Source organism: Triticum aestivum, chromosome 5B (assembly GCF_018294505.1).
Source record: "Triticum aestivum cultivar Chinese Spring chromosome 5B, IWGSC CS RefSeq v2.1, whole genome shotgun sequence".
Classification (NCBI taxonomy): Eukaryota; Viridiplantae; Streptophyta; class Magnoliopsida; order Poales; family Poaceae; genus Triticum; species Triticum aestivum.
The window spans coordinates 713553413-713578679 of NC_057807.1; the positions used below are offsets into that span (position 1 = coordinate 713553413).

The 25267-nt window shown below is 47.2% G+C and overlaps 1 pseudogene; it reads left to right on the forward strand.

The window, feature by feature from the left end:
- The first annotated feature begins 1976 nt into the window (after positions 1 to 1976).
- Positions 1977 to 13224, forward strand: LOC123115370 (disease resistance protein RGA2-like; annotated as a pseudogene).
- Positions 13225 to 25267: the final 12043 nt, after the last annotated feature.

Consider the following 25267-nt stretch of genomic DNA (forward strand, 5'->3'; position numbering starts at 1 on the left):
AATTCGACTTGTACGCACTAAACGTTTCGCTAAACTACTTAACTCGATCTTTCTGACTCGCGTGGGCAGCCCACCGGCAAAAGTTAATATGCTTACGTGAGGGATCGAACTCCGAACGTGAGGTCAACTGTCAAAGGGTGCGCCCAACTAAGCTAGCTCCACATTATGTATTTTTATGAGAGATCGTTTGTTCAAATATAGTACCACCTCGCTACTTTACGTCTAGACCCATCAATTTAAATACGGTTATTACTTCAAATCTACAAGCCACCTGAAACATCAATATGCAGAGGGAACGCAGAAGGAGAAGGAGCAACAAGAGATTCAGAGCCCGCAGAAGAAGCACACTGGTGCGGAGGGGGCAAAGGAGAAGGACCTACGGCAAGGTTTGGAGGAGAAGAGGGAAAAGGAGCTTAGGAAAGAATTGCATCAGAAGGTGAGGGAGGGGGTAATATCCCCGAGGAAGAAGCAGGATTATGGAGAGGGACAATTCAGAAGGGCAGAAAAGGCACCGAGGGAGTACTATAGAAGGCCTGGATACTACGTCAGAAGGCCAAGAAGTGATGTGGGGTTATAAAAGGCCTGGATACTACGTCAGAAAGCCAAGAAGTGATGTGGGGTCGTTCCGACAACGGCAGGATCACCACGGCTATGAAGCTAGAGATAAGAAGAGGCCATCTAGGCAGATGTGGGTGCCGGTAGGAGAAGGTTCTCGGAAGGAAGGTGTTGATGCTCTCATTGGCGAAAAGCGACAGAAAGTGTCGTCTGTCTTTGAGCGCATTGGTGATCATGGAGCTAGATCGGTGGACCCCGATAGGAGGGGCCGCCGGGAGCAATGAATTTTCTCGTTTGGAACTGTCAGGGCTTGGGGTTGGACCCGACAGTAGGAGAACTAAGGGATCTGATTAGATCATACAACCCAGCGGTGGTGTTCTTGAGCGAGACTAAGAAGAAGGCGCGAGCGAGGGAGAACATCAAGTGGAGTTTGGGGTTCCGGCAGGGTGTTGCTGTGGACTGTGAGGGCAGGAGTGGCGGGTTGGCTTTACTTTGAAGGGATCACATTTCTGTCACAGTCAGACCATGGTGCCAGTACTATATTGATGCGGAGATCTCCTCCGAAGGAAGAACCGCTAGATTCAATTGAATCTACGGAGAACTAAGAACGGAGCTTAGACGGAAAACTTGGGATGCATTGCGTTATTTGAAGAGATAGGACAACTTGCCTTGGCTCTGTGCGGGAGATTTCAACGAGATCCTCTTCCAAACAGAGCAGAGGGGGGGGGGGGGGACCCTAGAAACTTCAACCAAATGGAGGACTTCCGGGAGTGTCTTGGTGACTATGGACTAGCTGACTTGGGTTTCACTGGATACCCTTTTACGTGGGATAATAAGCAAGATGGAGGAGCAAACATTCAGGTCTGGCTGGATAGAACCATATGCAACGATGATTTTTTGAGCATATTTCCGGATACGGTGGTTGAGCATATTCTCACGGAGGAATCTGACCATGCGGCGCTGGTCATTCGGGAAGTGGCATCACTGGATGCTGCGAGGCCGAAGAAGCATTTGGGGTTTAAGTTTGAAGAAGCTTGTACCAGACATGAGGATTACGAGCAGATGATTTTGAGAGCCTGGGATCAAGCCAAAAGGCTGCATGGCGAGTCGGCGGGGCTGTGTACCAAACTAGGCACGTTGTCCAAGGCCATGCAGATGTGGAGCCGTGATGTGTTCGGCTCTCTACGTAGGCAAATCATCAAACTAAAAATGCAGCTACATGACGCGAAGGTGAGGTCGCTGGCGACGGTTTTTTTTCAGGAGGTCAAGGACATAGAGAGCCAACTTCATGATCTGTACGAGAAAGAAGAGATCTACTACAAACAGCGCTCGCGCATTGATTGGCTACAGTGGGCGCTCTGCTTAAGAATGCACAAAGTTCCGACGTTCTGAAGGGGGTGTCTTTTGGGAGCACTGGCCCCATGGTCACCCATCTCCTCTTTGCAGATGATAGCATTGTGTTTCTTGAAGGCTCTGACAGTAATCTTCTTGCCCTTAAGACAATCCTAGGGGAATATGAGATGGCATCGGGACAGAAGGTAAACTTGCAGAAATCGTCCATCTTTTTTGGCAAGGGATGCACAGAAGATTCGAAAGTTCATCTGAAAGCAGTAATTGGGATTTCGTCCAAGGCCCTTAGCGAGAAATACTTGGGACTACCCACGGCTATGGGAAAATCCAAGGAGGGAACTTTTAAATATGTGCGGGAAAGTGCTAAAGGCAAGGTCACGGGGTGGAAGGGGCAAGGATTATCGAAGAAGGCGCGGGAGGTTTTGGTCAAATCGGGGCTCCAGTCTACCCCAACGTTCACTATGAGTTGCTTCCAGCTCACCAAAAAATTGTGCGGGAACCTGACATCTATCTCTTCTAACTTTTGGTGGGGTGAAGCTAATGGTGAAAAAAAGGTTCATTGGATTGCCTGGAAGAAAATGTGTGTCAGTAAGCAAGAGGGGGTATGGGGTTTCGTGATATGGAAGCTTTCAACCAGGCTTTGCTGGCCAAGCAGGCTTGGAGACTACTTCAGGCCCCAGGTTCACTTTGTGCTCGAGTCCTCAAAGCGCGTTACTATGACCATGGCTCCATCCTTAATGCTACATGTCCCGCTGGTGCGTCATATACTTTCAAGAGCATCCTGCATGGCAGAAACTTGCTTTTGGATGGTCTGATTTGGCGGGTGGGGGATGGGTCCTCAATCCGGATTCATCATGATAATTGGATCCCTTGGAGGGGCAGCCTAAGGCCACTGGGCCAGGTATATGTACCCGGGATGACGAGGGTGAGTGACTTGCTAAATGATGATGCCTCAGGATGGGATCGACACAAGCTCGACGCTATGTTTACAGAGGGAGATGTTCATGATATTATGCAGATTTGCGTGGGAGGAATAGGTACTGACGACATACTAGCTTGGAATTTTACGAAGAACGGCATTTTTTCAGTTAAGTCAGCTTATCACTTATGCATGGAGAAGAAGAGGGCGATTACTGGACAGCCAAGTTCGTCATCTAATGCAGTGAACCACCAGAGCTGGCTGGCGTTATGGGGTACAAACGCATCGGGGAAGGCGTTAATTCATGTGTGGCGGCTGATCAAGAATGGCTTGGCGGTGGGCTCTGAGCTGCTGCGAAGAAAGATCAAGCCTGGTGTTTTTTGCCCTGCTTGTGGACGTGAAGAAACGGTGTATCACAGATTTTAGGAATGCCATCATTCCATGCTGTTTTGGAAGGAACTGAGCTCGGTATTGGGTGCGAGGGTGGCGATCCCACCTCGTTCGATGAGCACCCAGAGCTTAGTTGCATCATGGTTGCTTAACTGGCTATCAGACGCCTCAGAGGATGATAGGGCAGCAATGGTGCACGGACTATATGCCATATGGTTGGCTAGGAATGAAACGAGGGAAGGGAAGCGAATTGAGGAGGCCAACTTGGTGGCTAGGAGAGTTGCTGCACTCATGGAGGAGTGGAAGAACGCGAAGGGGAGGCCACAACGATCGAGCCCATCTACGCAGCGGGCAACCCGGGAACCACCGGCGGCGGGCTGGTTAAAGGCCAATGTGGATGGTGCAATGGCTCGGTCAGGTCAGGGAGGAGGGGTGTGGCGTGGTGTTCAGAGATGAGGTTGGAGCTTTCCGAGGCGCCGATGCGGTTTTTCTTCCTGGGGTCACATCAGCCGAAGCTGCGGAGTTGCAAGCGTGCAAGCGAGCCGTGGTTTTAGCTATGCAACGGGCTGTGCCTAAGCTCCATCTGGAGACCGACTGCCAGAACGTGGCTAGAATGTTGAATGAGAAAGAGCGCAACCTGTCATCGGTAGGAATCATGATGGAAGAAATCAAGGGGATGGCCAAAAGTTTGGGGGGAGTTTAAAGCTACGTGGGTGAAGAGGGAGGCAAATAAAGCGGCGCATGAGATTGCCCGATTCGGTTTTTGTAGTAGAGTTTCTGTTTCGTGGGAGGTTTCTCCTCCAGACTGTATTCTTAGCATAGTCTCAGATGAACTTCCTAGTTTAGTTTAATAAAGTGGGGAAGCAAATTTCAAAAAAAAATATGCAGAGGGAACAAACGCACTATTGTATGCATTATATTGGGTATTATAATATAATATACAGTACAAGCAAAGAAAGATATTACCATGGAGGAATTAATTGTAAATCCCCAGAATTGCGAGGCTGCCATGAAGGAAACTTAATCCCGAATTGTAAATCCCCAGGATTGTGAAGCTGCCATGAAGGAAAATAAATCCCTAGAATTGTGTTTTTGTTTTCCGTAGGACCTTAGGCCGTCAAATATGTTTCTTCTTTTTTTTGCCGTGTGGTCCATCGCTCCGTTGGGCCGAACATGAGGCAGTTCTTCAGCAGCCCAGTTTGCTTCACCAATGTCAATCTGCTAAACAATTTTGATAAAAAAAAATGGCTCAAAAAAAAACTGCTAAACAATATATGTGTGGGTTGGAGTCGACCCGACAATCACAATATCAATCAAACCTAGGCAACCAACTGGCAAGCTGGCTATTTGCATACGTGCTCTATTTATATTATATGTTAAGTGAATTATACTAGCACAATTTGCATCTAGCACTGGTTGTGCTTCTGCAGATGCACGCAGGGTTCAGCCTCCACCTGTCTTCTATTCACTAGTAGAAAAGGGGCCAATGGTCCTGGCCGCTCCAGCCCATTAGTCCCGGTTCAATCCAAAACCGGGACCAATGGGGGCATCGGACCCGGTTCGTGAGCCCCGGGAGCCGGCCGGGCCACGTGGCCCATTGGTCCCGGTTCGTCTGAAACTATTGATCCCGGTTGGTGCGACGAACCGGGACCAATGGGCCTCGCTCCTGCCCCAAAACCATTGGTCTCGGTTGGTGGCTTGAACCGGGACCAATGGGCTTCCCATTAGTCCCGGTTCGAACCTTCAACCGGGACTAAATGGTTGGTACCCGTTGCGAGCAGAGTTTAGTCCCACCTCGCCAACCGAAGGGGAACGGGACCGGTTTATAAGCCCCTCCCTCTCTACCTTATTGAGCTCCTCCGAAAATGAAAATAGATGCGCTTATATAGGTAATTTAGCATAAATTCATACGGATTTCTCTTGAAATTCGTTATGAATTTAAGTTGAATTTCCTCTATAAGCGCATCTGTACTCATTTCTGAGTAGTTTTTTTTCTTTTTCTGCTATATTTATTTTTTTTCTTTTTATTTCTGAGTTGTAATAAGCCATTAAAAATAAGCATATATGCTCCTTTTTTAGTACAGTTAATCACAACTATTTTTTGCTTCTATTCATTTCTCAGTAGTTTTGTATATAGTTTTTTTTTCTTTTTCTGCTATTTTTTTTTCATTTCTGAGTTGTAATAAGCCATTAAACATAAGCATATATGCTCCTTTTTTAGTACAGTTAATCACAACTATTTTTTGCTTCTATTCATTTCTGAGTAGTTTTTTATATAGTTTTTTTTTCTTTTTCTGCTATATTATTTTTTCTTTTTATTTCTGAGTTGTAATAAGCCATTAAAAATAAGCATATATGCTCCTTTTTTAGTACAGTTAATCACAACTATTTTTTGCTTCTATTCATTTCTGAGTAGTTTTTTATATAGTTTTTTTTCTTTTTCCGCTATATTATTTTTTCTTTTTATTTCTGAGTTGTAATAAGCCATTAAAAATAAGCATATATGCTCCTTTTTAGTACAGTTAATCACAACTATTTTTTGCTTCTATTCATTTCTGAGTAGTTTTTTATATAGTTTTTTTTCTTTTTCTGCTATATTATTTTTTTCTTTTTATTTCTGAATTGTAATAAGCCATTAAAAATAAGCATATATGCTCCTTTTTTAGTACAGTTAATCACAACTATTTTTTGCTTCTATTCATTTCTGAGTAGTTTCCTATATATTTTTTCTTTTCTGTTATATTTTTTCTTCTATTTATTTCTAAGTGGTTTTTTATATTTTTTTTCTTTTCTGCTACATTTTTTTTTCTTTTTTTTCTGAGTTGTAATAAGTCATTAAAAATAAAAAAGAGGCGCAATGCTCGTTAATTTGCTTCAAGCCTTTTGGAATAGTGTCAACTGCACTGCACATAGCTCTGTGCAGTCTACCGTATTCCGCAAGGCTTGAAGCTAACCAACGTGCAGGAGCATTGAGCCTCTTCGTCATTGTATCTGCACTCAGGGCTTATAAACAGCTGCGAGTGCCTCTCGCTTGGCGAGGTGGGACTAAAAAAACAGCTGCGGGAAGAATTAACAAAAAAATAGCTGCAGAAAATAAAAAAGTAGTTACACTGGTCCATTGGTACCGGTTAATGGCACGAACCGGTACCAATGCTGTTCTTTGGTCCCGGTTGGGCGCTCCAACCGGGACCAATGCCCACCCTTTAGTCTCGGTTGGAGCCTCCAACCGGGACCAAAGGTCTTCGTTTCCCGCCCTTTGGGCTACTGAAAAGAGGTCTTTGGTCCCGATTGGCGGCACCAACCGGGACTAAAGGAGGCATTGGTCCCGGTTTGTGCCACGAACCGGGACCAATGCCGTTGCTATATATACAGCACTTAGCGCGCCGTCCTCCTCTCCCGACTTCGATCTCTCCGGCCTCTCCTCCTCCGCCGTCGCCGCGTCCCCTGCCGCTACCTCGCCGTCGCCGCCCCGCCCCGACGCCGTCGCCGCCCCACCCCGCCCCGCCCCGACGCCGTCGCCGCCCCGTGCCGCCCGGTCGCCCCACCCCGCCCCGCGCGCCGTCACCGCCCGCCCTGCAGCCGCCACGGCCCGCGCCGCCTCGACGCCGTCGCCGCCCCGCGCCGCACCTCGCCGTCGCCGGCTGTGAGCCTCTTTTTTTAATTTTTGTTAGATTTGTTTTTAGATTTTTTTGTAGTTCATAGATTTTTTTGTTAGATTAGATGTGTAGTAATTTAGATATGTAGTTAATGTAGATTGTGTAATTAATTTGTTTATATTATGTTAGATTTTTTTTCTGTTAATAGATTTTTATGTTAGAGTTTTTTTCTGTTAGATTTGTTCATATTGTGTAATTTAGATCTTTTTATTAGATTAGATGTGTAGTAATTTTGATATGTATTATATTATGTTAAATTTTTTTTCTGTAAATAGATTTTTAATGTTAGTTTTTTTATGTTAGATTTTTTTCTGTTAGATTTGTTCATATTGTGTAATTTAGATCTTTTTGTTAGATTAGATGTGTAGTAATTTAGATATGTATTATATTATGTTAGATTTTTTTTCTGTAAATAGATTTTTTATGTTAGTTTTTTTATGTTAGATTTTTTTTCTGTTAGATTTGTTTATATTGTGTAATTTAGATCTTTTTGTTAGATTAGATGTGTAGTAATTTAGATATGTATTATATTATGTTAGAATTTTTTTCTGTAAATAGATTTTTAGTGTTACATTTTTTTTCTGTTAGATTTGTTCATATTGTGTAATTTAGATCTTTTTGTTAGATTAGATGTGTAGTAATTTAGATATGTATTATATTATGTTAGATTTTTTTTCTGTAAATAGATTTTTTATGTTAGATTTTTTTCTGTTAGATTTGTTCATATTGTGTAATTTAGATCTTTTTGTTAGATTAGATGTGTAGTAATTTAGATATTTAGATTGTGTAATTAATTTTGTTCATAGAATTTTAATGATTTTTTTGTTCATAGTATTTAGAAAAAGGAAAAAAAGAAGAAGTAGTTTATATATAGTTGAACTAGCTAGCTGATTTAATAAACTAATTTATTTTACTATATAATGAAGTAGTTTGTTTTTAGTAAATACTACTTATTTATTTATAGTAAGTGTTTAGTAGTTGAACTAGATAGTTGATTTAATTAATAAGACTACTTTTATTTAACTATATATAGAAGTAGTTCCCGCGTCGACGTCGGCGATGCCTATCCCGCATCCTCGTCGTCGTCGACTCGGCCGTGGAGGCCTGCTTGATCAGGGCCATGTTCGGGACTGGGCTCCGCCGGGTTGGTATCGGGAGGTGCTACCTTCCGGGGGACGTAGGTTGGTGAGGAGGTAGCCCGTTGTTGACCCGATCCTTGTTTGGTGGCGGTCGCGTGGGCCAGTGACGGTGGTGAGGCATCCGGACACCGCGGAGGTGGTACGTCACCGTGTCAGCGAGGAGGACGAGCACGTCCGTCGCTACATGGTTGCATTGGTGGGGAGGTTCGACAATACCTGGCAGGTTCTTCAGGGATCTCACTGGAGCTATGATCCTGTGATGGTTCCTTATCTTTGGGTGTCCACCGCCCGCGTCGATACCCGTCGGGCGCTACGGTTCTAGTTGTAGTAGTGATAATATTCGATGATGTACGGACACCAAGAGATGATGTACTTTTGCTTATAATTATTGAATGCATGCTAATTTGAATACTATACTTTATTTTGTGATTTGGTTTTGCTTATTGAATGCTGATATTGGATAAGTTCTCCTTCATTCCCGTGTGCTAGACAATTTGGTATAATAATGCATTCGGGAATGAAAGAGGAGCTACGTACGTACATCGATCATCGATAGTCAACCCGTGATTAATAATAATGATCTAGTTTAATATTTGAATTATGAACGTAGGCCGGAAATGTCGTACTCATCGGACGACGAAAAATCGCCCGGGGGAGTGCGACTGGTGCCACGACAACCGAGGTATGTACGATAGATTCATTGAGCTGGACGAAGATCGGCGCTTCAGCATTAAGCTCGAGGAGACTTGAGATGTTCATACGGTACGCAACGACGACAATAGTTTTTTTCGTAATTAAGCACGACTTCAACTATTTTAACGTGTATTTTTCATCTTTTCCAATTCGACTAGCTTATCCCATGCTTTGCAAGACGCTATGTCTTGGAGAGGATGGATTTTGAAGACCATGAAAATTTCGAAACCAAAAACATTATCCTAAGTACCAAACATGGTGTGGATTTTCAAGTAAAGCTGTACAATGCTCAGAGTGTAACCCATTTTGGTTGCAAAAATTGGGATGCATTTTGCAAGATGTATGGTCTTGATGAGGGTATGGTTGTCACCATGGATCTTGGTGATCCTACAATCGAGCAAGAGACACCTTCGATTTGAGTGTTTGTGGATACACTTCCAGTTCTTCCTTCATGTGAGCTAAACATAGTTATTAAGTAATTTATATTGTTTATTTCAAAATATATAGTTGACAACTTATCTCCATTGACAGCTTATTTTCATTTTTCAAAGAATGTGCGGAAGATGGTAGACAGAACGTACTACACCGAAGGCTCCGAATTAACTTATCAGGAGAAAAATCATCTGGTCGGATTTTGTACTGATCTTGAGAATTACAATATCTACAATCAAACTCCTCAACATTATGGTCAATACGTGCCACTAGTGCACGTGTTGAACTACGGTAACTACCATGGAGATACCTTGGTAAGATTATTTTTTACTATTACAACATCCGTGCATCTTTTTGCACACTTCTAAAACTAGTACATCATTGCTAACTACGAAGTTATTACTATGTTTTTCAACAGATAATCCCGAATGATTGTGTGCCTCATCTGATGTATACGCGTGGTAGCCTTCATGTTTTGAACATACGACCAGGTCGTCCTACGAATCTCAACTGTCCATACCGGGTTTCTAAAAGAAGTGGAGACATAACAATCAAAGAATAGAAAAAATGTATGGACAGTCGTAAGGAGCTATTCAATACCCCTCTGATTATAAATATGAATATGCTTTGTAAGTAGCTACATTTGTTCCTGGGGACATGGAAGAAGTCTTGTTATAAGTAATCATGTGAATTTGGTATTCGTTTGATATTTTGATGAGATGTATGTTGTCTTTCCTCTAGTGGTGTTATGTGAACGTCGACTACATGACACTTCACCATGATTTGGGCCTAGGGGAAGGCATTGGGAGGTAATAAGTAGATGATGGATTGTTAGAGTTACAGAAGCTTAAACCCTAGTTTATTTGTTGCTACGTAAGGGGCTGATTTAGATCCACTTGTTTCTTGCTATGGTTAGATTTAACTTTGATTGGCTTGTGTTTAGTTTGGTTCCATAATTCAGAATTTGCATGCGAGCCAATAAAAAACACATTGGTGTAAACTAACACTCACATATAATACATGATATAAATATAAAATTTTGAAATAACTAACACATATGTGTAAGCAAGCCTTCCGAAAAATTCACAATGACACGGTTCAATCCATACATTAAATAGCCCAAATATTGTTCGATACATAAAATCCATCAAAGTGATGAAATCAAGTTCACATACTAACCAACCATTACCAGATCATTCGATACCATTTAAGACATAATACTTAGCCATACGCCCAAGTCTGATCCATATAGTCGATCCACTTAGTTTTGAGTCGCTCCAAGAGAAAACTTGCCATTTAGAGCATCAATGTGTTGCAAGTGGCGTTGTTTCTTGAACTTGAAAGTTGCAACGAAGCTTGAAACAACAGTCAAGCATAAACCTTGTCACCTCATCAGTCCAGGTTATGTACTTCATGAACTAAACAAGTGAAACTCGGCATCCAGAGAAATTTGAAAAATTCGCAAAACATATGTAGACAAATATGTATGAAAATTCCTCATGTAAATCATACACTTTATTAGCTTTACATGCTTTGTTAGTTATCCCAGGTTGAATGCCATACAAACAATTTATGAAAATTCATGGGTTGTAGTAAAAAAGTGGTTAGGATAGTTGTTCTATATAAGGGCTCTGTGGATTTAGAGGAAGTTGCAATTTTACTAGATCATCTCCTATTGTTAAGGGGTTTTACATTTACTTTTGCAATACTAAATTGATAGTAGTTACATCTCCAGGTTAGCCCAAGTCCATTGCATTTCAGAGTACCTCAAAAAATGGTCATGCATGATTTGGTGCATGATCTCGCATCAATTATTGCTGCTGATGAATTTGTTGACCTGGATGCTAGAAAAAGCACCAGCTGGAAAAGAGCTCATTAATTACTGCCGACATGCACAATTAACCAACTTCAAGAATGATCCTGAGATTTTCAAATATATTCCAGGCAAGCTTAGATCCCTCCACCTTCGGGATTTATGGGGCTACAACTCCCGAAAAAGGCATTTTCTCAATCCAAGTTCATACATGTCTTGGACCTAAGTGGATATTCAACTAAAGGTCAACCTGCTCCAAGTAGCGTGGTGCTGCCATCTTCCATTAATCAATTGAAGCTAATTAGGTATATTGATGCCATGGGTTTGCCAATAAAATCACTTCCTAAGAATTTTTATGTACTTCAAAACATGGAAACTCTTATCCTATCCAATTCCATGCTTGAAACCTTTCCAGACAGTATTTGTCGCCTCAACAAACTTTGCTATTTGGACCTATCTGGCAGTAGCAGCCTCAGTAAGATGCCTACATCACTAGAGGGTCTCACTCAACTATTTTTCCTCAGTCTATCTGGGTGTTCTATACTCCAAGAGTTGCCTGAATCAATCTGTAAGCTTAGATGCTTACACCATCTAGACGTGTCAAATTGTTGTGCTCTTTAGTAGCTCTCCAATGAATTCGGCAACCCACCTAAGCTTTTGCTCTTGATGTCAAGTTGTTCCAAGCTTACCAAACTACCTGGCAATGTTATCTTTCGTGCTTAGAGAATATGAACCTATCAAGTTTTCATGAACTTGAAAACCTACAAATTGATTTTCGCCACTTTCAAAAACTTGAGTTCGTGGACCTCTTTGGTTGCTACAAGGTTTCAATGCTGCTAGGATCATTTTGCCAACTTAATCATTTGAAATATCTAGATCTTTCTGATTGTCATAACCTCAAAGAACTCCTTGAATGTTTTGATCACCTCTTCGAGCTTGAATATTTAAACCTAACAAGTTGTGCTAAGCTCCAACAATTGACTTTGCTACGCAAGTTGTTTAAGCTTAGGTATCTTCATTTGTCAAACTGTCTGAGGCCCAGCGAGCTCCCATCCTCATTTGGCGACCTTAAGCTTCAAATATTGCACATGAAATGTCCTTCTAGATATGGATGACTGGCCTGATAGCATTGGTGACATGACTAGTCTCACCCAGTTTGTGGTCGACAGTGGACCTTCTAATTTGCTTGAAAAGGTTAAAGCCATCAAAAAGCGTCTAAATCTTGTGGGCATGGTACATCATAATGTACATGAGATAGAGAGTAGAGGATGTAGCAGTATAGTGGATCTTGTGGGATTGACTTGTTCAGAGCTGATACTTGCATGCCTTGAGAAAGTCCGGGATCCGGAAGATGCAGACAGGGTCAAACTGCGTGATAAATCAGATATCCGAGTACTAAAACTTGGCTGGATCCCTAAGTGGATGTCTTATATATCAAGTGGTAAATCTGTGCTGGAAAGGCTCGTACCTCCTCAGACTCTTGAAAACTTTTGGCTGGTTGGGTATAGGGGCAAGGATTTCCCTAACTGGATGTTTCACATCTCGTCCTACCTCCCTTTTCTCAGCGAACTGACTCTTGATGGTTTGGAAGCATGTGATTGTCTTCCTCCGTTTGGCGCACTCCCAAATTTAAGAAGTTTGTGTCTGAGGAACTGTCCCAACATTAGGAAAATTGGTAAGGAATTCTATGGAGAGGGCGGACCTTGTATGCAACTAAGAGTTGTGGACTTGGCGTCGATGGAGAATTTGGTGGAATGGTTGACAACAGAGTCAAGTGAAGAAAACAAAGAGTTTCTAATCCCTAATTTGCATCTTTTGGTTGTAAAGGACTGCCCAAATTTGAAGTTCCTACCATATCCCCCAAGAAGTATGAATTGGTTTTTGAGCAACAGTGAGACAGTTTTGCCAGAACAAGGATTTGGGAAGCTCTCGTCTTCCATTCAGCCTTCTAGGCTGGCTCTAGAAGAACTTTTCATTGCAGATTGCCCCAATCTGACATGTTTGCCTGAAAGTATGAAGAACCTCACAGCTCTTACAAAATCGGCGTTGGTGGACTGCAAAGGCCTAGAGATATTACCGGAATGGTTGGGACAGTTGACTTGCCTAGAAGAACTTTCCATCGGAGGTTGCCCCAACCTGACATCTTTGCCTGAAGGCATACGGAGTCTCTCTGCTTTGAAAGTTCTCATAATTGTTAGATGTCCAATATTGATTGAGAGGTGCCAAGGGGAGGATGCCCACAAGATTGGTCACATCCCCAAAGTTGTACTGCGCTGAGCTGTTGTACTTGCTCCCCGTGGCTATATAAGTACGTGCTCTACTCATTCGGTGCTGGAGTTGGTTCCAGCTGCTGCGGAGGAGGTAAACGGCCTGCTGGAGCCTTCTTTTTTTTTTAATTTTGTTTCCTTTCTACAGAGTCTTCCAAGGGCAGAAAGAAACATGTGTAGTTGTTCATCGAATTTTATGTTTGGAGATGAAGATGCAGTCTTAGTTGTAGCTAATCTTCCGAACATTTAGAAAATTGAATTTGTATCCTACTCCATACTTGTTTTTCAAGTGGTGCTCCACTCCATGCATTGAACTACTTGCAGTCTGTTGGCTGCACAACAGACTTGGAATGAATGACTGAATGCAACCTGTAGAGGCCGGGGCGAACGCCCCTTTTCGAAGAAAAAAAACATATATATTCGCCGTCAGCTCTGAGGTCGCCTGCGACCTGTATGTAAGATTATTAGTTCCAACTCAACCATTTTTTGGGTATGCTTCCGCTCTTTCATGAATGTAATTTATCTACTGCATTACAGCTTTTACTTTCTATAGTTGTTAATGTGGCTATTATTTTGCAGATAGTGCGCATCTTCGGCCGTGCCTGCCTGTGGACAATGCTACATACGTACAGGGTGTGCTGTCTTGCCAGCATTACCGATCCTGCTGCTCAGTTGCTTCAGGTGACTCTGCTGGCCGGACATGATCAATACCAATCCTGGCGCCCATGGAATGGATGACAACACACCTCAGTCTTCAAAGTTCAAACCAATGGCCGTCTAATTTCTCCATGCTGAACTAGGATTTTTTATTTTTATTATTTTGCGGGAAGAACTGGGAGAACCAATGGCCAGCCTTGTGGACGGTACTTTACTTGTTCATCTTGGTTTTTTTAGAGCAAAAGGGCCACAGCCGGCCCCCAGTTGGTCCATTACTGAGAATGAAACTTGACATGTTCTACATCCTTATTCCTTCGTTCCTTATTGTTAGATGTGTATAGTCCCTTTCCGGTAATATCCCCGTTCTATAAGGGGTTTTCTGCACTTTCACACACATGTATATGTAATGGCCTTTGGCCCTCAGGAAATACTAGTTGCTATTCATCCAACATGGTATCAGATGTTAGGTTCCCCTCTCCCCCGCACGCTGCAACTCCGTGCTAGCTCCTCTCCAATCCATCCACTGCCGGCTCCCCTCGCCGTGGATCCAGCCAACCCGGCTCTCCTCGCGGATCTCCTCGCCGCGGACCTCCCCACCCGCTTTGAGCTCGTGCCCGCAGCCGCCTGTAGGCGTTGTCCCACGTCGCCCCCGCCCGCCGGCTACTCTGCCCGCGGCCGCTGCTGCTGGCCCCGTGCCACGCCCGGCTGCCGTCGGCTCCTCGCGCCGTCTGGCCGCGGCCGGGACCGCCTCCTCCTCCCAGCAGCGCCTAGCCGCCGCCGGGGCTGCCCTGCGCCCAATCACCTCCTGACATGCGCCCAGTCCGCGCCCCGCCGCCTCCTGGCTTGCACCTCGTGCGCCCCGTCGCCCCCGTCCGGTTGGCTCTCTCTCTCTCTCTCCCTCTGGATCGAGGCCCTCTTGTCTCGCCCTGCTTCTGGATCGAGACTTCTGCTCACGGTTGGCCTCGCGTGCGCCTTGGCCCGATCTAGATCGGGTCCCTTCTGTCTGTTGACCAAAAAAAAGAGAGAGATAAAAAGGGGAACATCTCAGTATGTCATCTTCAGGGGCTATGTGGCTGTTCCTCGATGCTCGGTGATCTTTGATGGCACCAACTATGCCGAGTTTGCAGGCTTCATGCGCATTCATATGCGTGGACTTCTTCTGTGGGGTGTTCTTTCAGGCGAGGTCCCCTGTCCGCCATGCCCTGTTGCGCCCGTGGCCCCAATCCCACCGGTGCCGCCGGTCCTTGCTGCTGAAACTTCTCAGGCTGACCGGGATGCTGCCAAGGCTCTGGATGATGCTGCGGTTGAGGCTTATGATCAGCAGGTATCCGCTTATTCCGATGCTCTCTCTGTGTACCGGGATGATCTGTCTGCCTACACTCAGTGGTGCAATGATGATGCTCGAGCTGCTGCTGTTCTCACCGCGAGTGTCCTCCCTCGGTTTGCTTCTGAGTTCATGGGACTTGGCACAGTTGCAGCGATGTGGTCTTATCTCTGTCAGCGCTATCAGCCCTCTGGTGATGCTCTCTACCTATCTGTGGTGCGTCAGGAGCACGCACTTCAGTAAGGTGATTCTTCTGTTGATGAGTTCTATTCCCAGTGCTCTGCCATCTGGCGCCAGCTTGACTTTCTTCGGACAGTTGTTTATGGAACCTGTCGTTGCTGTCAGACTACTCGGTCTGATCTGGAGTTTCAGCGGGTCCATGAGTTCTTATCTCGCCTCCGGTCCGAGTTTGAGCCTCGTCGTGCTCACTTGCTTGCTCGTGGTCGTGTTCCTATCTCAGAGATACTTGCTGAGCTTCGTGCTGAGGAGACCCGCCTTCGCTCTGCTGGGTTGCTTCTGGTTCCGTCAGTACTGGCTGCTCGGACTCCTGCCTCGTCTGCTCGCCTCACTGCTCAGTTGCTCCTACCTACTCCTCCAGGGGGGTGAGCCGTTCTCCTTATGCTGAGAAGGGCACGTCGCGACGTGACACTGTCTGTGGTTACTGCTCCCGGCCAGGTCACCTAGAGCCTGATTGTCGTCAGAAGAAGCGAGACCAGAGGCGCTCCTCCTTCAGTGGGACTCCTGTGTCCTCCTCGACTCCGTCACCCACTGACCAGGACATTGTTCGCCTCAAGCGTCTCCTTGCTTCCTTGGGCTCCTCATCGACTGGCTCAGCTGCTGCTGTGACTGCATCCCCTTCCTCACCATCACCGGCATCTACACAGTCAGGTACATCCTCGTGGGTTCTAGATTCTGGAGCCTCCTTTCATATGTCTTCTGATTCTTCCGCGTTGTCTTCTCTCCGACCTCTTGACTCGCCTATTAATGTTCTTACTGCCGATGGCACATCTCTTCCTGTTGCTAGTCGTGGTATTCTTTCCACTCCGTCCTTCTCTGTTCCGAGTGTTTCACATGTTCCTCGTCTTACCATGAATCTTTTTTCCGCTGCCCAACTTACTGATTCTGGTTGTCGTGTCATTCTTGATACCGACTCTTGCTCCATTCAGGATCGTCGCACCAACACTTTGGTTGGTGCTGGCCCTCGGCGCCGTGAGTCAGAGGGCCTTTGGGAGGTTGACTGGCTTTGTGTTCCTTCCGCTGCCACCACTTCTGCCAGCTCCCATGCTCTTGCTGCCTCTTCGTCTGCGTCCTTCCAGCAGTGGCATCATCGCCTTGGTCACATCTGTGGCTCTCGCTTGTCTTCTTTAGTTCGTAATGGTTGCAGACTTGGCAAACAGACCCAGTTACCTTATCCTACTAGTGAGTCCGTATCTCAGCATCCGTTTGACTTAGTTCATTCTGATGTCTGGGGTCCTGCTCCCTTTGATTCGAAAGGTGGTCATCGCTACTATGTTCTGTTTATTGATGATTTCTCTCGCTACACTTGGCTCTACTTCATGAAATCTCGTAGCGAGGTTCTCTCTATATACAAACGTTTTGCTGCCATGGTTCACACTCAGTTTGCCACGCCCATTCGTACTTTTCGTGCTGACTCTGCTGGGGAGTATATCTCTCAGCTGTTGCGTGGTTTTCTAGCGGAACAGGGTACTCTTGCCCAGTTCTCATGTCCTGGGGCTCATGCTCAGAATGGCATTGCCGAACGCAAGCATCGTCATTTGCTTGAAACGGCTCATGCGCTCATGATTGTTGCTTCCCTTCCACCCCATTTTTGGGCTGAGGCTGTTTCTGCATCCACCTATCTCATCAACATTCAGTCATCGACTGCTCTGCAGGGTGGCATTCCTATGGAGTGTCTCACTGGTCACTCTCCTGACTACTCAGCTCTTCGTATGTTTGGATGTGTGTTCTATGTTCTTCTTGCCCCCCGAGAACGCACCAAACTGACTGCTCAGTCGGTTGAGTGTGTTTTCCTTGGCTACAGTGATGAGCACAAGGGCTATCGATGTTGGGATCCTGTGGGTCGTCGCTTGCGCATCTCGCGTGATGTGACTTTTGATGAGTCTCGTTCTTACTACCCACGTTCTTCTTCCTCGAGTTTCTCTGTCGATGACCTTTCCTTCCTTCTTCTTCCCGATACGCCCCACTACGTGCCTCCTGTGTCACCTCTTCCTCTGGCACCTCTCCTTCCTTCTCATTCACCACCGACCCCATCTTCTCCCTCCTCCTCCTCCACCTCTCCACCATCATCTCCAGTCTGTCGTCCTCTCTCCCCGTTTCCTCTCCACTATACTCGTCGCCCTCGTCCTGAGGATGTCTCCTCTGAAGAGCCTTCCACCTCTGCTGCACCTCTCACGCCTCCCCTGGTTCAGAACCTCCATGCTTGGCCTCGCCCTCCGCCTGATCGCTACTCCCCTGATCGGTACGGTCTCTCTGTTTTGACTGAGCCCACTTCCTATCGCACTGCCATGACTCAGCCTGAATGGCAGCTTGCGATGGCCGAGGAGCTTGCTGCCCTTGAGCGCTCTGGCACATGTGATCTCGTTCCCCTCCCTTCTGGTGTCCGTCCCATCACCTGCAAGTGGGTCTACAAGCTTAAGACTCGCTCTGATGGTTCTCTTGAGCGCTACAAAGCTCGTCTTGTGGCCCGTGGTTTTCAGCAGGAGCAGGGGCGCGATTATGATGAGACTTTCGCTCCTGTGACCCACATGACCACTGTCCGCACTCTTCTTGCTGTGGCTTCTGTTCGTCAGTGGTCTATCTCTCAACTTGATGTTCAGAACGCTTTTCTCAATGGTAAGTTGCGTGAGGAGGTTTATATGCAGCCACCATAGGGTTACTATGCTCCTGGTGGTATGGTCTGTAGACTTCGCCGCTCTCTATATGGTCTCAAACAGGCCCCTCGCGCCTGGTTTGAGCGCTTCGCATCTGTGGTGACCGCGGCTGGTTTCTTGCCCAGTGACCATGATCCCGCACTGTTTGTTCACACGTCTCCTCGTGGTCGGACTCTTCTCCTTCTCTATGTTGATGACATGATCATCACTGGTGACGACACTGATTACATCGCCTTTGTTAAGGCCCGCCTTCATGAGCAGTTCCTTATGACTGATCTCGGCCCTCTTCGCTATTTTCTTGGGATTGAGATCTCCTCCACCTCTGATGGCTTCTACATCTCTCAAGAGAAATACATTCAGGATCTTCTTGCTCGAGCTGCTCTCAGTGATGACCGCACTTTTGTGACTCCTATGGAGCTCAACGTTCAGCTTCGTGCCTCTGATGGTGACCCTCTCCCTAATCCCACTCGCTATCGTCACCTCGTCGGTAGCCTTGTCTATCTTGCTGTTACGCGTCCTGACATCTCCTATCCCGTTCACATCTTGAGTCAGTTTGTTTCAGCCCCCACCTCTGTCCACTATAGTCACCTCCTCCGTGTTCTACGATATCTTCGTGGCACAATCTCTCAGCGCCTTTTCTTTCCTCGCTCCAGTTCTCTTGAGCTCCAGGCTTACTCTGATGCTACCTGGGCTAGTGATCCCTCTGATCGACGCTCGTTGTCTGCTTACTGTGTCTTTCTTGGTGGCTCTCTGATTGCCTGGAAGACAAAGAAACAGACTGCCGTTTCTCGCTCGAGTACTGAGGCTGATTTGCGAGCCATGGCTATGTTGACGGCCGAGGTGATCTGGTTGCGATGGTTACTTGAGGATTTTGGTGTGTCGGCTCCTACCTCGACTCCCTTACTGTCAGACAGTACTGGTGCTATCAGTATTGCGCGTGACCCGGTGAAGCATGAGCTCACCAAGCACATCGGTGTGGATGCCCACTTTGTGCGTGATGCTGTGTAGGATCAGATTCTCGCTCTTCACTATGTGCCCTCAGAGTTACAGTTGGCTGACTTCTTCACGAAGGCACAGACTCGAGCGCAGCATACCTTTTTTCTCTCCAATCTCAGTGTTGTTGATCCACCATGAGTTTGACGGGGGGTGTTAGATGTGTATATTCCCTTTTCGGTATATCCCCGTTCTATAATGGGTTTTCTGCACTTTGACACACATGTATATATAATGGCCTTTGGCCCTGAGGAAATACTAGTTGCTATTCATCCAACACTTATTACAGCTCCTGTTTGTTTGTTTCTAAAACTTTTCCAAGCAAAGCCAAAAGAGGAAAAACTGCATGTTACATGCAGCAACGGACAGGGAAAAAAATGAGAGCTTCTGGAAGGTTCCAAAACCAATTCCTAGCTCAAGTGGGCCGGCCCGTATCTCGTCGATCGCCCGCTTTGCTTCAGCGAAGCAGCGACGCCTTGACCCTCGCAATTCCTATTTGGCGCTGCAGGCGCCCGTTACAGTGCAATCTGCAAACGGGCGCCTACAGCAGTCCGAGCTGGGCCGGCCCGTTCTACGTTTTTCTTTTCTGGAAAGGATGAAAAAAACAGCAGCGCGACCCAGATTTGAACTCAAGACCACTCCACGGAAAGCAAGTCATACTAACCACTACGACACCACCATGGGTCATGCAATCTCTCTTCTTTCCACGTTTTTATTCTTTCTTTTCACGAAGCTTTCCTTTTTTCTTTTATCTTTTTTCTTTTTCTTAAACGCGTGATATTTTTTTATGAAAATTTCAAATTCGCCGGAGCTTTTTTTCTAATTCTATTTTTTACGCATTTGGTGAACTCTTTTTCGAATTCGGTGCACTTTTTTGAATTTGATGAAGTTTTGTTCAAAATCAATGAACTTTTTTCCAAACCCAGTGAACTTTTTGCGAATTAGGTGAACTTTTTTTCAAATACATTAACTTTTTTCCAAACCCAGTGAACTATTTTCGAATTTGGTCAATTTTTTTCTGGTGAACTTTTTTCAAATCCGGTGAACTTTTTTTATCCGGTGAACTTTTTTCAAATCCGGTGAACTTTTTTTTAAATCCAGTGAACTTTTTTCAAAATCAATGAACTTTTGTTTCAAATTTGATGAACTTTTTTTCGAAATCGATGAAGCTTTTGCAAAGTCGATGATAACTTTTATAAAAATCACGATCTTTTTTCCAATTAATTCAAAAAAAATAGCGCTGCAGCCCTGTTATTATGCTTTCGCCTCTTGCACTAATCAACAACGGCAAGTAGCTTGTCTGGCTAGTGGCACCTGTATGTTAACACGATGTGACAAGTTCGAACCGTGTAGAGAGCATTATTATTTTCTATTTCTTTTGGGGAGGTTTTTGTGTTTACTGGTCACCACGGTTAGTGGGCCTGCCCAGCGCGGGGGCGCTGCAGGCGCAGGAGCGCGAACGGGCGCCTGCAGCGCCGTATAGGAGCGCCCCTTGACGCTCGCGCGCGTCTTATAGGAATCGCCCCGAATAGGGGCGCCCGCAGTGGCGAGGGCAACGCCCGAGGCCCAGACAACACTGTCGATCAATTGGCCCAGCCCATCTCTGCTGTACGCATAGATTTTCAGATCCGGCCACACTAGAAGCTGAAGGACCCCTAAAAAAACGTTCGTGAAGGACATGCAATTGCAAAAGACCTATATATATGTGGGGCCATAGTACATAAAATAATAGAACGCTCACGGAGTTTTTTGGTTTGTAATGTCGTTCACGAGTTTAGGAGCTCGAATTTTGAGACTCACCATCTCGCTATGCACGTTTTAACTCTTGATTTTGGCAGGCATGTATCTAAAACACTTGGCGAGAGTGTCTAAGAAAAAAAAAAGCTTTTCAGTCCTGTTTTGGGAACCTTCTGTAGAAGGTTTTGTTTCATTTGCTTTTTTTTCATTACTTTTTTCGTTTTGTACTTCCTTTCTTATTTTAATTTTTTTCATAAATTATTAAAATTTAAGCAATGTTCAAATATTAAAAATTGTTCAGAAACATTGTTCATTTTTTTCAAATTATGTTAGAAGTTTCAATTTTTTTCGTGTTTCAAAAAAAAAATGTTCGGGTTTTATAAATTTTGTTCCATTTTTTAAAACTAAATCAAAAACAAATCATGAATTAAAATATTAAGAAGTTTAATGATTTATTCACTCTTTTACTTTTTATATCATGTTTTGAGTAAACATGTCAATATGAACCATCGACAAACTTTATTTATAAATAAATGACTTTACAAAACCAGACGAATAAGTAAATGAGATGGAGCTTTGGAGAGCGGGCACCAGGCGTGGTATATATTATTCATCCTTTCCGTCCAGTCCAGAGCATCATCAACCAACTGACCAGCACGTCCTTTTTTATCTGAAAGACAGTAGCCACATCAACAAGTATATACAAAGCAAAAAAAAAAACACTATTGTTGTTGAAGGGAGACCACATACTCTTCGCTCGCGCCGCTCCCGCGAGCGGCCGGGCGAAACCCTAGTCCGTCGCCGCCGCCTCCCACACCTTCGCTTCCCCCTCCCTCGCCGCCGCCAGGGGACGGCGCCGGGCAAAGCCCGTGTGTGCGTCGGCGGCGGCGGGGTCCTTCCCTCCCCACGAGGCGCGGGTGGCGCGGGATGTCCGGCTTCCGTGGTGGCGCGCGTGGCCAGGAGCGGCGTGCAGTCGAGCGGATCTGGCGTGGGGGCGGCCAGGAGAGGGCGGATCTGGCGCCGGCGAGGGCGGGGCGCAGTCTGCCGCGGAGGCGGCCAGGCGAGCGGATCTGGCGCCGGCGAGGGCGCACGTCCGGGGCGAGCGAGCGTGGTGCGCGGCCTGGCCCGGTGGCGGTCAGGCGAGGGTGCGCACGCGGCCCGGGGCAGGCGCGGTGGCGGCCAGGCGAGGGCGCGTGGAGGTCCGCGGTCGCTCCTCGCGGGGGGCTAGGGAGCGCGCGCGGTCGCGGGGCCGGCGTGGCTTGCCCCTCCGGGTGAGTGGCGGCCGGGCCTGGCCAGATCCGAGGGTGGCGTGCTGGTGGTTGCCTCGGATTCGGCGCGGGCTGGCGGGGCAGAGGCCCTCCGGCGTGAGGCGGCCGGATCTGGTCGAACCTGGCCAGATCTGTGGTGTGCTGGACGCGCGCCGGCCCTGCGCGTTGGTCCAGTGATGCTGGAGCAGGCGGCTCCCGCCGTGATTGATGCGGGATGCAAGGACTGTTTTGGTCACTGTAGGCTCGCCGTGGGCGGGGTGGACCACGACTCCATGGCTTCTACGACTAGGTTCTGCGGCGGTGGCGGTGCAAGACTGCATGGACGAGCTCCTGTGGGCACGAGCGAAGGTGTGCGGCGATACGGACGAAAGTCCTGCACGACCAGCGGCCGGTGGCGATGGCGCCTGTGGGTGTCATTTTCCTCCTTGGAGGCGTCGCCTGAGGTGTGTCGACATCTTCCTCGTGCTCGGATGGTGGTTTGTCTCCGGGCGAAATCCTAGGTCCGGTGTTGGATCGGCGTGATGGCGGCGTGTTTGACGTCGCTCCTCTGTTGGGAGCATCACGTTTGGAGACATTTCCAGGAAGCTCTTTGCGGCGCTCCTCCGGTGCTCGCCGCTGTTCAAGGTGAAGCTCCAGGCGCAATGTACGAATTCACCGATGAGTCCAAGACGAAGTCCCGCCATCTACCCCCTGCTTCCAGGGTGGATGGTGCGTTGGCGAGGGAAGTTGTAGTGGGAGCTGGCTGTCTTCGGAGGTGATCGGCGTTGTTCGAGATGCGGTGGTGATGCTTAGCTCAGGACAGGTGCTTCGGTTGTGTAGTCTTGTTGTTTGTGGTGGGTGTAGCTCTCTGCAGCTATTAGGGCCGCAGTTTTTCCTTTTTCTTTTGATCTTCGGATCTTCACCATGTCGTTCTTCCGCTGCTTTCTGCTTAATCTGAATCAAGCCAGCAATTAGCTGGATCTTTCAAAAAAAATATACAAAGCAAGAGCAGTAACACAACAGATAAAAAACAAGATACACACACAAAAAAAACATATGGTTCTTACGGGGTCGTGGCCCCAGAGCTGACGGGGAATATATATACAGCAAGGAGCAGAGCAGAAGCATGCCGTTTACGTAATTCCTTTCTGAATCACGACAGTAATCGCTGACAAGCACTGGTAGAGGAGAACAACAACATCAGCCAGCCAAGACTTGAGAGCTCTTCCACCAGCAAAACATGCTTCCTTGAGAGCTCTGCGTGCCTCTTTATTCGCATTGTGAAAATTGATCTTGTGCGAAATTCAGAACAGGCTGCACGCATGATTGGCCAAGTTGTGTGGATGTCATTCAGCTGGATGTTATATGGAAGAGTGAAAATTTAGTGCTGGCCTGGAATTGAAACAAACAAGAGAGCCAATACAAAGAAGCTGGCCTGGAATTGCACAAGCTAACCATCCATTCAGGCACAGGAGGCTTGCAACACTACTTGAGAAAAGAAACAAGGCTCCAGGCTCTGCAACTGCACTGCAGCAGCTTGGACAACCTCCAAGCTGCTGGTCAGATAGCAGACTGCACGCACGGGATTGATTCCTGCGGCCTGCTCCATGCAAATAAGCATCTCTCATGAACCATGCACAACATGATACAGTAGATGTCTTTACAAAAACCAGATGAATAAGTAAGTTTATTTATCCTTGACGTACATGCATGGCTTGGCTTCTCCCAGTCAGAGTCAGTTCAGCACGGCTAAATTAGACAGCAACGGACGCGGGCCCAATTTGAGAGTCACCTGAATCAAACCATTACACAGCAACTAACCAGGATCGATCGGTGATGCTGGGCCAGCACACCCACTAGTATTTTGCTGCAGTTTGCACAGCCAGGCCCAAGATGCACGCTCCTCTCTGGAACACAGCAGACACATTAGCAGGTATAGAAAGTAAGAGCAGTAATACACATGAACAAATGAAGCATCACCGAGAAAATCATTGAGTTGAAATTAATAACCTTACGGTGTCGTGGCCTTTAATTAGGAGCTGACGGGCGGGGTTACTCTTTACTCTCCTCGGGCACCAGGTCATGTGGATGTCAGCTATTAGATGTTACTGCACAATGAAAATTTGCCTGCTTGAAGAGATAAATTTTCAATTTAAGCAAGTAGCAGAAACAGACAAGATAATGAATAAGGCATGTCTGTTGTGCAGGATGCTAGTTCAGTTTCTCAATGTTAACAAGATTAGTTGGTCTCTTAGTGTTAGCAACTCTTTCAAGGACGCAGCCCCGGGCGCCCAACCCTAGCCGCCGCCGACCCAACCCCCACCTCCTTCCTCTCCTCCCGCCGCCGCCGGCGGGCGCCGCCGGGCAAAGCCCGCGCGGTGCCCGCGGCGGCGGGATCTCGCCTGCCTTCGCCTGGAGTAGGGGCCGCGGGGGGCTCCTTCCTCGGGCGCGGTGGCGGAACTCGGCGGCCGGCGCACGCTTGTGGGATCTGAGGCGGCGGCCTCGCTGGTGCGGACGGCACTACTCCGACGGCAGGGAGTGCTCATCGGTGAGGTAAGCCGGATCCCCTCGGCTGCGCGGGCAGCGAGGTCCCGGTGGGCGCTGGTCATGGCACGGGGAGGCCCCGGGTTCCCCTCGTCAGATCGGAGGCGATCTGGTCCGCTCGTGATGCATGACCTCCGGCCGGCCTGGCTCATGTTGTGGCTAGTTCGGAGGTGGCGGCAAGGTGCTTGGCCGGGGGAAACCTTTGGCCGCCGGTGGCGGTCACGGCGTCGATGGCGTCCCGGACGCCCTTCCCTCCTTGGTGGCGGCGCCGAGGCTATACCTCCCCTGCCTCCCCCCTTCCCCTACGCCTGGGTGAAAACCCTAGCCCCGGTGGCTAAGCGGCGGCGGCGCCACATCGTCGTCACCTTCTTGAAGGCGCCGACTTGGGCCTGGGGATGCTGGGTGTGCATGGCGAGTTTGTCTGGTTCCTGGTGGCGGCCCGTCTGATCTACCGCGTTGCAGCTCTGTGGCTGCGGTGCTTATCTTCCGACCGTGTCTCCGATGGCGACCTCGCCCTTCCTCACCTTGTACTTGCCGTGGTGGAGCGGTACTTCATCTCACTCATTGATGGCGGCGGAGATCGGCGGCATGGCGCCGTGGAGGCTCGGCGTCCGATGCGCGGAGATGGACTCGCGCAGGAGGAGGTAGCTTCTGGCATCA